Here is a 15136-nt window from a genome sequence, read left to right on the forward strand (position 1 = left end):
GGCTCTCCCATTGGTCTGTTACATCATCCAATCACATCCCATCTGTCTTTATTGTTGGCGCAACAGAAGCTTCTGCTTGGCTAGTGGCACCCGACCAACTGGCTATCAGATCTCAGTGCACATGGGATGGAAATGCATTTAGTCTTGTGTGCTGTAAACCGTGCAGCTTCCAGTGGCACCCTCAGTCAGTATTTAGCTTCACTTTAAGACTCTTTGCTGCTCTGAGCACTCGATCTGATGAAGATCTATCGAGTTATATATTGACTTTACTGTGAAATAAAGATATTTTCCTCAAAATATAAATCTTTAATTTTTAGAAACAGAAAACAGTTGTATACCTTTTTTGTTGTTGTTGAGCGTAAAAGAGTTTAAAGAAGAGATTAAAGTGGTGGAGAGTGGAAGGAGAGAGAAAGTGAGTTAAGAAGGAAGAGAAAACATGGAGGAGTGAACGCACACAGCAGATCTTCCTTATGGTGTACAGTGCTCTCAAAAAGGATTTCACCCTCCCCGGGGACAATACAGTCTAACTAACTAAATGAGCCACCTTACAAGGACCCTGTGGCCCTGGGGCATCTGAATTTGGCTTGTGTAAGTGCGCTGATGCCCTTCTTCTTCTTTTTTTTTTGTTGCATCCCCATCTTTGTGTCTTTTACTCCATCCCTCAGCTCCTCCTTCAATCTTTTCCTTTTTTCCTCCTCCTCCTCCTTCTTCTCGTCCTCCTCCTTCTCTCTCTCTGCCTCATGCTCAGCCAGGCGGCAGCGTGCTAATGCACCATGGCACATTCTGCAGCTTCGAGTCACAATGCGACCAGGCTTTGCGCAGTGACCGCACGGCGACCTCCCTCGGTATCGCTGCACACGGGCGCTATACTGTACCAGGGCCTGTTCAAGGGGCGAGGATGGAGGCGATGGGTGGTGTGTGGAGGGGGAGGTGGAATAGAGGATGATGAAGAAGAAGAAGAAGAAGAAGCAAGGTTTTGACAGGTATGATAAGATCATATGACAGTGAAATAAATGGCGTCCGGCCATCTAAAAGACATTTTTGTGCCACGTGTGAAAGGGGTTTGCGTGCAGTTGGAGCACGTGGAGCACGCAACATGACAAATGCCCCTGTGACCAGATTATTCTGAGTCATGTATATGTTTCTTATATGTTGGAAAACGAATGACCCAACAGCTGAGCCACTGCTGACGATGACTCCTTCAATGATCGTTGAAGGAAAGTGGATATCCCGCTGCTGCTGCTGCTGCTGCTGCTGCTGCTGCAGGGGTTTCACATCCTTTCTTACCTCTAATCTCCTTTCCCCATGCCGGGCCATGCGCCTTCATCCCCGAGGTCGCGACAGACATCCCGACATCACACCTTCCCATGATCCAGAGCTTTTTTTTTTTCCCCACATCCCACGGACACGTTCTTCTCAATCCTTACAGTTCAGCAGAAATTACCAGAGGGAAGGCGAGAGAGATAAAAAGGACTGAGAAAGTGAGAAAAAAGGAGAGAGGGAGGCCTTAAAGGTCACAACGGAAGATGGATATCATGTGTGTGTGTATAGTTTGTCTAAGCATGGGTGGAGATAGTAAAACCCAAACTAGCTCATGGCAGACCTGTCCAATTTTATTTATTTGTAGGTCTCGAGAAGGCAGCACGTCTCTCCTCCATCAAACCTGAGGGGGAGTCTTTCCATCTGTTGGGTGTCACATCTTCCAAGCCGGGCCCGCCATAGACTGGACACCTAATAACATCAAGCTTCACTCAACACTAAAATCCATCCGCTGATCTTTAACAGTTGTCGGGATAAGATGCTTTGAATGAAATGTGTTGGAGATACACTGATTACAAGTGAAAGGCAGTTTAGTGCGATGGTTACATTCTTAGCAGCTCTAAACAGTGACTGTTCGAACCTGACAGAAGTTAAAGGGTTATGCCTAGTCAGGCACGGTATTGGTTGAAGATGCAGTCAGTAAAGGAAAGTTGGGTTAATCCTATATCCACTCTTTCCTAACTTAAACCTATAACCAAGTTGGATTTGGTAACGGAGGGCGATTATGTGCAGCAAAGGTTACCGTCCATGAACGTTGTGGTCATAGTACAGGGTGTCAAAGCCATCAGAACACCTCCACTTTGAGTTTTTACGTATGTTATGAGTACACTTTATAGTAAGGGTACATGAATGATCATGAATTCATTTCATTGAACTGCAGGCTTATCTACGAAGAAGATATTTAACATTAATTACTCCGAAATTCTGATTGAAATAGTCGTCGCATTAAGCCGTGAGAGATTCTGTTAATTCTAGTACGTTCCTGATAGTTCACAAAGTACTGCGTGAATACATTCAAACTTTGGCGTGAGTATGATGTCATGCATGAATATATAATTCATGTACCATTACCATAAAGTGTTACCATGTAATGCGCCCGTGGAAGCTAGAGAAAGAGTGAATCTTTCTTTCTTTTTTCCACATGAACCTCCTGGACTTTGTCGTGACCTCAGACTTTGCCGGTTCAGCTGCTGTGTGAACTCACACTCTGGTTGGGTGTAAAGCTGCAAAGATCAACCACTCAGCAGAGCCATTAACAGGGTCAAATTTACATGTTCCTCATCCAGCGGAGATCGCAGCTATCTCGCCGCTTTGCACTATTAACCTGCGCGTGAACAGAGAGACGAAACCGAAACACGACCCCGCATGCAAATTCTGCACATGCATGCAATTACGTTTATGTCATGTACGCATTGCATGTGACTGCTTTCCTTTACACGCATGTGTGTTTGCACTGACACCGTGACCCTTTCTAAAATGGCGGTTTCTCCTCTTCTATCCAGGTCACGGAGCATCGGCTTGTCCCGGTTCATCAGCAGGGCAACGCTCCACAAAAACCCCCCCCCATTGTTCTTGTGTCACGCATCACAATTGTATTCATGAAACGTGGCGTTGGTAGAGATAACACGACGTAAAAATGCGAATGCCAGTGGGACAACGATACCACAACAGCTTCGGGACAGTCAGCCACGACAAACATGACACGACAGGAAGTTAAAAGACACACACACCAGGCCCACACACAGTCTAAATGGTATTTTCTGCCTGAGGTTTTTCATCTACTCAATTAAACTGCTTGTATTTTGCTCATTTTACGAAGCAGCGGAGCTGGAGTTAGGCCAAAATAAACACATAAAGCATGTGCAGGAGGTGGAAGGAGGATAGACACCTGATCTGATCTTCCTCCTTTAAAAAAATGACAATGTTCTGACAGTTACGTCACTCCAGAGACGAACAGCAGCCACAATCACCTAATTACCACCTTAAATAATTCAGCTGGCAGCGACATGCAGAAACATTGAAATCCATTTGGACCGACAAGACTAAAAGGATGTAGCTTCATACCCTGTGTACGACATGTTGATCGCTGTATTATTGATGCTGAGTGTTTTATCAAGCTCAACTGATACTGAAACAGACCTAAACTTAACCCCAAAGACTTCACATTTCATAATTCACATGTAAATCAGAACACAGGGCATTATTTGATAAACAGGGATGACTAATTGATATTGAAAGTGCTATACACAGTATTCTTTTGTGAATCCCAGCTCATCTAAATGTCATCGTCGATTCGTCTTCGAGACTTCTTGGTGTAAAAGTGGTTATCTTAAAGAAAAGAAGTGCTAATAAATAAAGACTAATGATGTGAGGTGAAAACTTCATGTCCTCAATATGTTTACTTTTCAGGGAGAAGGAATAAAGTCTCGTTTTTCAGCTTGACAGCGAGCATTTTGACCTCATCAGGTTTTGATTATGAGAAAAAGTTCATAAGTTCAAGAGGTTAGAGAGGAAGTCTCCTCTCAGTCGATTCAAAAATCCCCCAGTGATGGGAGTTGAAGTGCTTTTAAAGTTCGATGCTGCAAAATATCAAGGACACAAAGTTCAAAACAAAGTTCCCGCATTTGAATCTAAACTTGACTTTAAAAATTTAAAGTCAAATGAATTACATTAAGAATGTAAAGCATGAGGACGGACAAACAGTGAGGCGTCAGCGCTTAATTTTGCTGCAGTCGAACCCTCAAAGCTGCATTAGATGATTTTTTTGGCCACATGGGGGCAGGGCAAACAAGGAAATATGAAAACATGGTTGTTTATTTACACATACAGATCAAGCGGCAACCTCTGTGGCTGTGAATTGAAACCTGTGCAGATGTGGCAAAAACTACAGTTCCTCAAACGTCCACTTGAGGCTGGCTCCAGAAGTGAGTCAGTCTCCATAAGTCCCCATGTTCAAATGCAATGAACTTCACAGCAGATGCTTCACTATGTCAGCTATTTTCTGACTTTATCTGTCTGCCATTTGGTACTGAGCAGGTTGTTTACAGAAGATTTTAGGCTTCTTAGCACTGAAGGGAACTGCTGAGATGGGTGATTATTATCCCTGGGTTCGTCACCAACACCTTTACACATTGACATCTGACATAAAAATTCTGATTATAGCAGCTTTAAGTAAAAGCAACACACTTTCTCAGAGTCTCATTTGTTATTTCCGCTCTTGTACATAATGTAGTGCGGTCATATACCCACCTATAAACCCCCTCTGGTGTGCATCATGCAGTAGTTTTCTCTTCCTAGGATGGCGAAGGCATCTTGACATAGATGGAGTAAAGAATACTTCACTCAGACTGTATAATTATGTAGCTGTCTCACTCGTCCGTTGGTCAGTATTTATTGTGAAATCCGCACTTCCTCTGTGGTTGATGTTGATTTCATAATGATCATTACTCCCTGAAGTCAAGCAGCAGAAGTTAAGTGACAATTCATTTCTAAAACAAGGTGTCAAGTATCCTTCGCTGGACGGTATACACTTCACACCAGTACTTTATAGGTCTGTGAGCGTCTGTCGGCTTCATGTGTGTGATCCTCACCTCCCCTGGCATCCCCCACAGCGCCGACACTGAGGTCTGCCACCCTTCTCGCCCAGCTCCTCTTACTCGGGGGGTCACGACATCATGCAGCAGATTTTGATCCCCTCTGGCATGTTCGGGCTCTCTCTGCATTTTCAGTCAAGTCTTCACGTAGACACCCGCTGTGCTGTGTGTATTAGGCTCGTCTGAGTGTGAGTATTTATATCCATGACGATGCCAGATGTGTTTTTTGTCCTTATTTGATTTCACTTTTTTTATTATGCGGATGTGTTTCAAACCAGTCTGAGAGACTGTCTGGGAGATGTACGCCTGAAACTGTTTATATCCTTTATTTTCTCATCGTTTATTTTCCTTTATTTTCTCGAAGTTGGACATTTGAACATGGGGACTTATGGAGACTGACTCACTTCTGGAGCCAGCCTCAAGTGGACACTCGAGGAACTGCAGTTTTTAACACATTGGCTTCAGAGGTTGCCGTTTGGGTGTTATAGGCCATATGGTTCAGATGTGCTGTTTATCACTACATGTGCACGTGTTTTTATATTTAATGCATTCCCTTATATGATCTTATTTTAATCTAATTTAATAAATGTGTGGATGCTCTTCATGCATTCACATCTGTCTGTCTTCATCGGGTGTTGACAGTTGAGCGTGTAGGCCTTCATGTGTTTAATGTGTGTTCATACGCCCTCGGGGGGAAAGAGATATGACCCATAAAGCCAGGCCGTGAGCATGCTCAGTGCTGCCTGTCCTCTTCGGGGGAATCTGTAGATGCTTGACCTGGGGTCGACCTTCACCATTGTGATCAGAGTGTGAAAAGAAGTCTGGGCATGAGAAATCAAGGGTTAAATCACACCCCGGACCAGAGTCTGGCTCCTCTGGTTCTCAGGTGTCGGCTCACCTCAGATAAGGCTAATGTGCAGTGAGGAGAACAGATCTGAGAAGATCCTCAGAGGCTGTTTTCATAAAGGCAAAGGACAAAGCGACGGATCCCATTGTTCTCTATCATCTCTATCATCTCAAATATCAGCGGTTCAGAGTTTTAAAAATCACAACGGAGACATAATTTGAATATTTCACCACCAATGTATCTTTAAAATGAGTTGCACCAATGAGGTCAGAGCCGTGCAGTGATGTCACGGTGTACTGACGCACCTGGGAGTACACTTCTACATCACTGCAGCAACGGGAAACGTTCAAGGGCAGCCGGTCAGCAAAAAAACAACATTTTAAACCGCTGTCGTGTTGCTCTTTAAGCTTCAATCCATATATCACATGTTTGTTTACATGTTGTTAACTCTATATTAAGTTATATCTGCTAACATCCTGCAGGTTGAACAGTGGGTACAAGGGTCCACCTACTCATTCCTACCAATAAAATATTGTTCAAAACATTTATTTTGAAGCTTTTAGCCCGAATATATGAAATACAGAGACTATCTTCAGACCTGTGTCAGATCATACTGTATGTAAGGGGAGGAACTACCGTTTGAACTCAACCTATATTGTGTTTTGAACGTCACTTTTAAAGTTGAATGCAGGCGTTTGCTTTGAGGCAAACTCTCTGAGATGTTGTTACATTCTGTAATGCAGTTATTTTAAAGCGGGGGTTGGGTTCAACGTCAGTCTGAGGGGTCATAAAATGTTTTATAAGATATGAAAGCAGAAAAAAAAAAATTTATTCTGAAAAAAAATCTTAAAGTTTCTTTTTCTTGTGAATTCCTGAATAAATTCACATTTTCAGGGAAAAATCACTTTGTGTTTGACATGATCATACTACATGGATGTATTCAGCCAAATATGATGGTTGACAAGTAGGTAAAGGGTTAGGAACCATAATCACATTTGAACTGGTGTTTTAAATAACGTTGCTGCTTTCAGCAGAGTTCTCTACTTGCACACATTTGGATGATGTTTGCACCCTCATCGTCTATCTGTTCCCCTCCAGGTGCCTCTACCCTTCAACAGCTGCATGCTTTTATATCACTGCGGTGGAGCTCTCAGGCTGTAAGAGGAAATGACATCTCACCTCACCCACACAGCCAACAACACGGGCTTTTAAAAACCTCCCCGGTCCTTCCCTCAGCCAATATTACACCGCCCAGCCTAAGAGCAGCGCTCCCTGCTCTCCTCTGACCTAATGGGCTGTAAAGCAGCGAAGGGAGGGAGGAGGGGGACTATTTCTCACCTCCGTCTGTCTTTGCCTCCTCTGCATGTCTATCTTTCTCTATTTTTGGTTCGATTTCTGCCATTTGTGCTCTGAAAACTGACAAAAACATTCATTTCTTTGGGATTTAGCTCTTACCCCTGCAGTATTTCTGTCACTGGTCTAAATACAAAAGCCTGGAGTTCAGGTATGGATAACCTTTCCAGAGGGTGCCAAATCCTCCAAGGCAGTTGACACACAGGTCAAAGATTTAGAAATATCATATCATCATCAAATGCAAGACTCACACACACACACACACACACACACACACACACACACACACACACACACACACACGGGATCAAGGTTCAAAATGAGACAGCGGTCAGCCTGAGGGTGTTTGAGAGCTGAGAGAGAGGAAGTAAAGGAAAAGGATGAATAAAGAAACAATGAAGAGCATGAAAAGGATTTTATGCATCCACTTCTTGCCATTTTTGCCCTGTTCTGCCAAGTAATACTAGTTTAATCAACTCTAACTTCAGTTTTACAGTTTCCCCTCATCTGCACCTCCTTCGCCTGGTCCTCAGGACTGACTCTGAAACTGGAGCTGGACTTTGGTAAGATAGTTTGACAAGTCTTGAATTCGCGTCTCTGATTTTGCACATGTTGGTACAGTAATATACTGTAAGATGGTGAAACAGGTATGAAGAGGTGCAGCAGTAAAAAGCATCGATTTCAGTGAAGAGCTTTGAGGGTCAGTTTTTTGGACTTGACCACAACTGGGTGTCTTACCAGCAGTGTATTTAAAAAATGTGATGAGCAAACATTTAACCATGGAAACATGGTCGTTTTTAGGGGTTTATAAGGAGTATAGAACAGGTTATCTCTCGAGCTCTCATCAAGCTTTGTCTTACCTTAAAACTCAACCCAAAGTTTGACTTCTTGGACTCGAATGATGTTTTTGATTTGGTCTTTGGATGAAGACACAAAAATCACAAGAAAACTCCAAGGTGACTAACTAACGTGACCATGCCGTGACAATCAAGTCATTTTTATTGTTTAGAAGAGAGTGCCATGGAGTTTTCATGTGAATCCCGCCCTTTAAACTGATTTTAACCCAACCGTGTTGCTGCTATAGGTTCCTCATAATGCATCACTTCTATCTGACATAACCAGTCCACTGTGTTGCTCTATGATGGACTGGCCTGCGAGTCAGAAATAGAATCTTTGCCATGACAGCTGTGCATCACTGTCATCATGTCACAACCACAATCCATAACCTGGTGCACGAGAGCGTAGACGGTGGCTTTAAAACCAAACTGCGTTCATGGAAGGCAGCCTTCTCCTCTCTGTGTTTTCAGCTGGCTGGGCAAAGATAGCATCATTAGACTACTCAGCTCAGCCGAAGACATCACGAAAGAGATCTCATGATGGACGGTAGTGGGACTGAAAGCTCAGACTCGGTGCAAGTTTGCCCGCAGGACACCAAACAGCATCACCTTAGGAGCCGGTCCAGCCCAGGTGGTCAGAGTTTGAGGACGATGGCCGGGGCCCAAAAAAAAAAAAAAAAGGAGCCCTCTCAACGTCGACTTGTTTTGTGAGACATCTGCGGGTTAAAATGACCTGACAGCGCTTGATGCATTTGCTGCCTGGCACATAAGTGATCTGAGAACGCGGAGCTATTTTTTGCTGATGTTAATTTGCTCCGTGTTAGGGCCCCAGTTCACAGCTCGGTCAACCTTCCCCGATACTATATTCCCGTTTGTTTCAGTAAAGGTTCTCCCGTCACATCGCATTTAGGTCGAGATGCCTGTGAACTGTGAATACACTGCGCACAGGGACTTGAACGTGCCGAAGCTTCCGGGTCTGAGAGTCTGTCGTTTTCACGGAAGATCTGCCATTATGTTGAGGGACCTGTTAATAATTTCTAGTTTTCCTGTATAATGAGGGTAAAAGTTATGACTTCAAGTAAACAAACAAATAAACTTAAATTGTGTGCACATGAAGGAAAATTGAGAAAATGCATAAAAATAAATGAATAAAAAAAAGGAATAAAAAAAATGACATTTAAAATTTCCTTTAAAAAAGAAAAAAAAAAATCAGCGAATAAAATATATACAAACAAAAATCTATAAATTTGACTAATTGAATTAGATTTTTTCTTAATATTTTAAAGCAAATGGGTAAAATTAGGCTAGAGTTTGTAAATAAAGGATATTTTTTAAAAGTTAAAGATGCAAAATAATAATAATAATAATAATAAAAGCTCTAAAAATGATCATACATGCAGTTTTTTAAATGCAATTTTCCAAATAAATAAATATATTAAAATTTGTAGTGTTGTCAGTGTAAATTTATATTTTTCAAGAGTAAGAAGTACCTGATTTGTGCCGTTGTATCCACCAAGCAGCAGCAGCAGCAGCAGCAGCAGCAGTCTGGCTGTGAGTCTGTCTCTCCTGTCTTTATACCAATCCCTCCTCAGTGGGCAAGCTGATCCCTTCACTCTCCTTCTTGTTAACTCTGATTTCATGAATAATTCATCACGTAATCAGAACCACAAACGAGCACGCTTAGTTGGGTGCCTTTTCTATTATCATCATTATTATTGTTATTATTGCCAGCTCTCTCCTGTGCGTACGATTAAAACATGAAATTAAATTAATGTGATGGTGAGAAAAATATTTTTTTTTCTAATAGCCCTGCATTAACCCTGCTTGTTAATTTGAAAACAGATTTAGGGGAAATTAATTTTAAATTTGAACACAGTTTGTAAGTGGAAGAAAAAAAACAGCTCATTTAAGTATTAATTTGTGTAATAGCTCAATTTGTTTGCCAGTGGAGATATGCTAATATTTCTTTTCAAACTAGTCGAGAGGAAAAGAGGAGCGTAAAATAAAACATTAATAAAAATAAGAAACTATTTCTGATCATGACGTTGCAGGTTGCTGCTTAAGATGTGACTTTTTTTCCCACAATTTTATACTTGTATTTATTTATTTAATGTTCATTGGTCATTTTTTAATTAAATTGGCATTTCAGTGGTCCACACATAACACTAGTCCTCATGTTTGTTATATGAGTGTGTGTGTGCCCCTTTAAAACAGCCAGAAGCTGAGTGTGTGCCTTACAGTGAAGCGGTTAAACGGAGGTTAACACGTGTTGAGGCAGAATACAAACATAATTAGGTCATGACTGAGTAAATATATATTTCTTAAATGTGTTTCTGCTCTCCGCTTAGATTCCTCAGATGTTTCATGGTGTCCAAGATCTGAATCAAGGCCGAGTATAGAAATAAAAAACATATAAAATTGATGCAGCAGCCACACACACTGTGTCACGCCAAAGCCCCACTTATTTATTACTTATTCTTGCTGTGTACACAAGTAAGCGACACACTGTCTGCATGAATGCTTTAGTATGTTACAGGTATGCTATGATTCATTAATGCTGCCTCTTTCTTTTTGGTCCTGTATATTCCAGAATATTTTATGCCTGACTAATTAATGTAAGCTCAAAGGGTCACCTGCTTCTTGTAGCTTTTAACAAAGGAAAAAAAATAGTATTAAAACATTGTTTAACTAAGGCAGCATAGTGGTGCATAGGGGTTTTACACCAGTGCAGAGTGTTCAACAGAGATTATTCTGGAATATAATGTCCGAAATTCAATTCCGCTATCATGTAATCTAGGTACTACTCCAGGGATTGTTCAACTGTGGAGATTTTTCTGGAATATAACTTCCAAAATTCTGTCATAAAGTAATCTAGAGAGTATTTAGACAAAGAAATTGTTCCATTTTAGAGATTATTCTGGAATATAAATGCCTTAATCTAGAGGCTACTCCAGAGAGCTGTTTAATAGAGATTATTCTGCTAGAGGCTACTCCAGAGAGCTGTTTAATAGAGATTATTCTGGAATATAATTGTTCCTACTCATGCGATACATCACTTGAGCTTTGGTGCATGCGTCTGCAGCTGAATCTGTTGGTCTGTATTGCGTGTGGTTTGCCCTTTTCCCCCTTTAGGAACAGGTGGACGAGATGTGTTTCGATGTGTTGGAAAAACACTCGTAATAGTTCAGGTCTGCGAGAAGATTGAGGTCTGAAGTCCTGGAGTGCTCTTGAAAAAAAAAAACGGGGCGACGTCGCTCTCCAGTTTGCGTCAAAGTGCATTTAAATGCACCTGCAGCTTTATTTTTTTTTTTTTCTCTCTCCATCTGTCGAGCAACAACGGCAGCAGCAGCAGCAGCAGCCAGTTGCCATGGTAACAGAAGCAGATGTTGAGGTTGCTTCTCCTGTGTGATGGGATGTGAACTGTTGACCTCTGCCTTAAAAAAAAAAAAAAAATAGAAATGGTAGTAATGGATATGGATTTATGAGTGTATGGGCTGTAGCTACATTTCCTCTAACACAGCTTGGCACACCATATGCCGCTGTATGCATATTTTATGATGTGGGCCTACTTACTTGCAAGGGTTCGCAACGAATTACTTCGCTTATGGGCTCATGGGGATTTGCAGCAGTGTACACACATTGAAACTATAGCAGCATAAACTATAGCTTTACCTCTTATATCAGTGGCCCTGAGTGCTCAGTACGCTGCAACTTAAGAAAACAAACACAGACACGGCATTTTTAAAAATCCATCTGAACAACACAACACGACACGGAGAGCAGCGCAAACACAGGCAGAGGCGTTTCTAAAGTATATTTGTGACTTATAAAGTTATTGAAGTCTGGTCACAGAGCCGAAAAAGCAGAAATCCATTCATCATTTTAATGATTTGAGAAGATTTAGTGTTTATGACAGATAATAGACTTCACTATCCGGTTTATTGTTGTTGACAGATGGCCTGTAGCTTGCATAATAATCATTCAGGCATTATGAGACCAGAAATATCCCTCGGTGTTGGCTACATAGGCCATAAATTGTGACAATAATGGGATAACATCAGCTTTTTTTCATAACATAACTTAAGTTTTTAAATTTTTTGATGCTACGCTGACTTGTAATCAGGTGAATGGTGTCTGTCATTCCCATTCCGCACCCTGTACCACCAACTATTTCACGGATTTTGGTGAAGCTGGATCATATTTTCTGGTTTTCCCCTCTGATGTCCTTCGTCTGCTCTGCATCAGCTTTGGATACCCGATATATACAGTATAAGAAACGTCTGCAAACTGAAGCTGCTGCTACGTTTCGTTTCGGAAAGAGAAGGTTTTCAGGTGAATGCCCCAAGAACAGAGCCTTTGTTGTGCTAGAACCGGAGCTGGGCAAACAGCTAACTGGATATAAATGGATGATACACAGGCTCCAATATCTTCAGGAGTCACAAACAACACTGGAAACATGTTTTTTCTTTCTGTGTTGTGTTTTTTGTTTGTAAGTGTTGTCAAATTGATGAAGATGTTGCCCTAATTTCTCTGTGTTGTGTCTATTTGCATGTGTTTTCCTAAGCTGCAGTGCATTTTGCTCTCAGGGCCAACATAGAAGTAAGTGTGACACGGGCAGCAACAGGTGCTACAACCTCTGTCCAGACAAGAATATACAGAAATTTAAGAATATTAAAAAGAACATAGCGCAGGCCAGGCTTACATATATGGCCAAACTTTCTACATGTGACTCACGCACACAGCTGAATTAACTGTAGACCTAATTTGACAGATTAAGATGCATATATGCATCAGTGGCTTCGGGCACAAAGTGAGTCACACTATGGTAACCACAGGAGTCTACTTCTGCATGCTTTCCACAGGCTACGACATGCAGGCTGCAGGGTTTGACACTTTCCATACACAGAAACAGAGCTGACCGGTGCTTCAACCGCGGCTGTCTCTATTTGTTTGGCATTTACATCGCTGTATTTACGGCAGACCAACCTTGTCATCTGTCATGTAGCACTTGAGGGACTGCGAATTGTTTAAAGTCTTGTTAAAGCAGGCCTCAGGCTGCGCTGTAGGTATAAACAATTTATTTTTACTGAAACCAGTGCAGTCTGTTAAATATCTTCTTTGAGAGTGCCCGAGCTGAATTGTCAGCATGATTTTTTAATAATTATTATATCATTAACTTTATTTATCCACAGAGGGGAAACAGAAAAGGACAGGAAGAACTTAATAAAATGTTGAACTTTAACTCATTTAAAGCTACAGATGTAATCATTCACAGCGAAGTACGTAACACCCAGTGGCAACACCACCAACTGTTTGACTGATTTTGGTGAAGCTGGATCATATTTTTGGAGAAAATGTTTTCTTCTGGTTTTCTCTTCCTGACGTCCTCTGGCTGCTGTGCATCAACTCTCTGTGATTTACAGAGTTTATGATGGACAGTGAAGTAAACTGCTGCCGACAACTGTAGCTGCTGTTAGCTGAGTTTGTTAGTCAGGCTGCTAGAGACCAAAGGGGACATTGATGGGAGGAAACTAAAGAGGGAACTCCAGAGAAAAGTAAATCTGGGACTGACTTTTAGTCAAAAATAAAAGGCTGAAAGACAGACGCTGAGCTGGGCTGACTGCTGTTGGACTGGCTGCTGTGTCTGCTGTTGTTGACCCTTGTTACGGACCTCAAGGGCTCGCAAGGCCCGAAACATATTTAAAGAAAACATAAAGACAAAAGTTGTCATTAAACCAATAATCATTTTTATTAATTCAAAAACAAACAAAATAATTCCCCAAGAAAACAACAAAACTAAAAAGGGTTGGAGGTTCCTGGCCAAAACAAACAAAACGAGAGAGAGAACACTGAGCCAGCCAACGGCCGTCGCACCCAGCGTCCACTCCCAAACTAAGCCTGCCTAAAACCCACTACCTAAATGAAAAGAAAAGACCGAAAACAGGACTACCAAGGAACCCCCGAACCAAAACTAAAATAACAAAACCCAAACGGCTCCTGGCATCCAGAGCCTCACCTGCAGGGAAGATAGAGAGAGAGACACCTCTTTAAGTAAGCTCATGCTGATGAGACAATGAGTCTCACCTGGGGTCTTCTCTGTGCACAGAGAGAGAGAGAGGGAGAAAAAGGGGTGGGGAGAAACAAACACACAGTCCTACTTCTTGGCCACACGTAACACCCTGCTTGACGTTTAGCTGTTAGTTGTCGAATCACATATTTTTGATTTTAAGTAATGTAATCATAACAAATACATGCGTCCTGTGGTATTAGACTCTAATCTTAACCACACAATAAATGACTTCTAAGCTCCTGATAAGGACAAAGGCCACTTTTCTGCCCTCAGAACAGCTTTCATCTTACTTGGAATGCTGTGATTTAAATATATATAATAATAAAAATCATTTAGTCGGAGGTTTGACCTTTCTTCTAGAAGAAAATCCTAGAGGAAGAAAACTGGAGTCAAATTCTGTTGCTTTCCAAGAAAGGTGTTCATGTTCACTTCCAATCCTCTTTATGTATGGCAGCGTGTATTACAGCCTGATAATCTTGGCTTGTAGTAACAACACGAGGAAAAGATGTATCATGTGCTGTGAAATGGCTCCGTGCTGTGTTATGACCTGGCTGACATTAACGCTGGTCTTGATGTCGGATAAAATGGCGACAAACAACCAATCAGATGTTGGCTACATGGCAAAGGTTGTGTGTCAGGCTGTGAATCCTTTTGGCCTTGGAGTGACACAGTAGGTCACTGCTGTGGTTTATCTCGTACAGAGAGTAAAGGCATTGACTGTATCAGCACCTTGATTTTTTTTAATTAGTCGTTTTTAGTCGTCCATTCGGAAAGTCTTGGTCGTTTTTCTGCTGGATTGAAAAGATTTGATCAATATTTTCTAGAAAAGTCAACAGTGGCTTGAAGAAAAACAACAGAAAAAGCAGGACGCTGCACTAGAATCAAGAAAAACAACCTAAAATTCATTCAAATTCATAGATTTCTTTATTGAAAACAGGTTGAAAATGGCAGATCTTTACACTTGCTTTAAGAAAACAAGACTTTTAGGACTCAAGGACACAACAATCAGCTGATACGATGGAGATTTGTACCATTAGTGTAATCATCATTTCTTTATTTCCTCTTAGATTTTGTCAATGATGCCTCTACAAGTTAGAGGAACCGCTGACTTGGCCCC

Source organism: Larimichthys crocea, chromosome I (assembly GCF_000972845.2).
Source record: "Larimichthys crocea isolate SSNF chromosome I, L_crocea_2.0, whole genome shotgun sequence".
Taxonomy (NCBI): domain Eukaryota; kingdom Metazoa; phylum Chordata; class Actinopteri; family Sciaenidae; genus Larimichthys; species Larimichthys crocea.